This window comes from Arachis ipaensis, chromosome B10, assembly GCF_059453495.1.
Source record: "Arachis ipaensis isolate K30076 ecotype BB chromosome B10, ASM5945349v1, whole genome shotgun sequence".
In the NCBI taxonomy this organism is placed as follows: domain Eukaryota; kingdom Viridiplantae; phylum Streptophyta; class Magnoliopsida; order Fabales; family Fabaceae; genus Arachis; species Arachis ipaensis.
Window position 1 is genome coordinate 106,611,795 of NC_142435.1, and position 3,220 is coordinate 106,615,014.

Sequence of the window (3,220 nt, forward strand, 5' to 3'; positions counted from 1 at the left end):
CCTCGCATCGTTTTCCGGTCTTCTGGATCTGGCGCGGCCTACGACCCGTACGCCTGGGTGACTGACGATATAAGGAGCTCGCCCAACCAAATGGACTTGGAGGAGTTGACCGAGTTCCGGCAAGCCGGCTACTTGTGTGGGGGGACTGACGAAGAGGCCAACTATGAGGCCATTGTCCCTGCCCCCCATGAGCATATTTATGAGCTCAACTTTCACTCCCCTCGTGTCCCCGATTGGATCTGGTTTTACAAGTCCATGTTCACACAAGTTGGCGTTCGGATACCGTTCTCCGAGTTTCAAATGGCGCTGCTGAACCGGATATCCATCCCCCCGTCTCAGCTTCATCCAAACAGCTGGGCTTCGATCCGCTGCTTCAAAATGGTCTGCGAGTACTTGGAGCTGCCAGTGTCGGTGGACGTTTTCCTCTTTTATTTCAACCTTACCAACCCCTCCAAACAGGGGAAGGCGAGAAAAGGGTTTCTTTCTTTCCGTTCTGCCCAGGGTAGGAGAATTTTTGGCCTTTTTGAGGACTCCTACCATGGTTTTAAAGATAAGTACTTCAAGGTTCATCCCGTCAAAGGTCGTCACCCCTTTTGGTTGTCGTTAGAGGGGGAGCGCCTTATCCAGACTTATTGGAGTTTTGGTGCGGGGTCGAATCCTTTCATCAAGGTAACGTACAAGAGGTTGTCGGCTGTAGATAAGCAAATAGCCGACGTCCTTTTTGCCATTTTTGAAAAGAACCCCGTGAACCCACATCTTCTTATGGGTGAACGGGAGGCCGCCAGGAGCTATATTCGTGAGTTGTCTTCTTTGTTTGCCTATGTTTCTTTATCGTTGTTTTTCTTTTTCTGATCTAACGACTAACGTGCCTGTTGTTTGTTGCAGTGGAAATGTCTGCCACCGTGACCGGTCTTGAGAATCTGATGAAGACCTTTTTTGAAGCAAGTGACGACGAGAATGCCGAAGAGAAGGACGTCGGTAAGTCGGGGGGGTCCTTCAGGGGAGAAGGAGAATCAGGCTGTGCCTTCTCCCCAGGATACCAACGTGTCGGGGAAACAGGCTGCAGGGGGCCAGGCTTCCCCTACCCGTGAGGAAGGGTCCGCTGAAGGGCACGCGACTCTCACCCCCCAGCCGGATAGTGACGTGGAGCTTATCCATACTCCCAAGAAGCGAAAGATGTCTTCCAGCCCGGAAGGGGCCCTTACCATAATGGAAAGGAACTTTGATGCTACCAAATTTATTGACTCCCAACTGATACCCGGGACAGAGGAGCATTTTCACGAGACCGAACTGTCCGGGCAGGCGAGGTGGATGTATCGCACCTTGCTTCGTGGGGCCGTGATAGCTCGGAAGGCTGAATTCGAGTTATCGGGAATGGAGGCGCTCCGGAGGAAGCTTGAGTCCTCTGTTAAGGCGAACAATGACTTTAAGGCTCAAGTTGAACTCCTCCAGGGTCAGCTGTCCGAGATGGGGGGAAAGCTTAGTGCTGCTGAGGAGAAGTCATCGTTTGTTGCGGAGAGGTTAAAGGCGTCCGATGAGACCGTGGCCCGGCTTCTTGAGCGCGAGATGACATTGGAGGGTCAGCTGAACGCCGCTCAGGGTCGGGTTGTCGCCTTGGAAAAAGAGCGGGAGCAGGCCGTCTCGGAGGCGAAGGCCGCTAAAGCTGAAGCCGCTGAGCTTAAGAAGAAGCTTAAGGTGACCAAGGAGCAAGGGAAGAATGCCATCTCGATGACCGAAGATGCCCTGAAGGTTCAGCTGAGGATCGCAGCTCCTGATTTCGACACGTCGTCAATTGGCGTTTTCAAGACTATCCAGGACGGAAAGATTGTTGACATGCCGAGGAAGTGAGGTCTTGTAACTTAGGATATTTTGTAATGCGTTTGATGAACAACTTATTGCTCGTTCTTTGTTTTGACTCTTTATAAGTTATACTTATTTGGTCGTTTGGCCGGGTTGCCGTTTATTGTATTTGTTGTTATTTCTCTTGGGGGGGCTCGTGCCCGTTTTCCCGTTTTATGATAGTTATGGCTTGGATTGCCGTGGTCGTGTTGTCGTCGCAGTTGGCTTTGGCCGTAACGAAGATGGCCCCCGGGGTGATCAGTCCCGGTTTGCCGTTTTAAGACGCGCTCGTGTGCGACGCACGTAGGGAAGAAGTAGACAAGTACGAAAATTTTTTTTGACAAGTATGAGTTAATCGTTAGCTAAGCAAATTAATCAATATGGTGAATATTTGACAAGATAAAAAGGTAGATTGTCATGCAAACAAAGCAAGTATTTACTATTTCTTTAGGTTCTCAGGTCGGCGAATCGTCTGGTCATGGGTAGAACCTTCTTAGGCTACCCGCATTCCATGTTCTGGGCACTTCCTTGCCGTCGAGTCTTTCGAGCTTGTAAGCACCTTTGCCGAGTACCTCCCTTACCCTGTAGGGACCTTCCCAATTTACCGCCAGCTTGCCTTCCCCTGGGGTCGGGACGCCGATGTCGTTGCGTCGCAGGACGAGGTCCCTTTCCTCGAAATCTCGTTTGAGGACTTTTGCATTGTAACACAGAGCTATTCTTTGTTTCAGCGCCGTTTCTATTAGGTGAGCCATCTCCCTTGTTTCCTCAACCAGGTCCTTTTCGACCGCTTCGCTCATGCCCGCGAGTAGTAGTCGGGGGCTCGGTTCGCCGATTTTGACTGGTATCACCGCATCAACCCCGTATGTTAGGCGAAAGGGAGTTTCCCCCGTGGTGCTTTGCTCGGTTGTCCGGTAAGACCATAGGACGGAGGGGAGTTCGTCAACCCAGCTTCCTTTCTTGTTGTCTAGGCGCTTCTTTAGACCAAGAAGGACGACTTTGTTTGCGGCCTCTACCTGCCCGTTTGTTTGGGGATGTTCTACCGAGGAGAACTTTTGCTTTATCCCTAGGCCAGAGAGGAACTCCATGAACTTCTTGTCTGTGAACTGGGTCCCGTTGTCTGAGATAACGACTTCCGGGATACCGAAACGGGTTATCACCTGCTTTCACATGAACTTCCGACAGTTGGAGGACGATATCGTAGCCAGCGGTTCAGCCTCCACCCATTTGGTGTAGTAGTCGATGGCGACAATGAGGTATTTGACTTGTCCTGGGCCGACCGGGAAAGGCCCCAGGAGGTCGACTCCCCATTGTGCGAAAGGTCGAGTAGTCGTCAGAGAATTTAGCTCGGAGGCCGGTGCCTTGTGGAAGTTGGCGTTTTGTT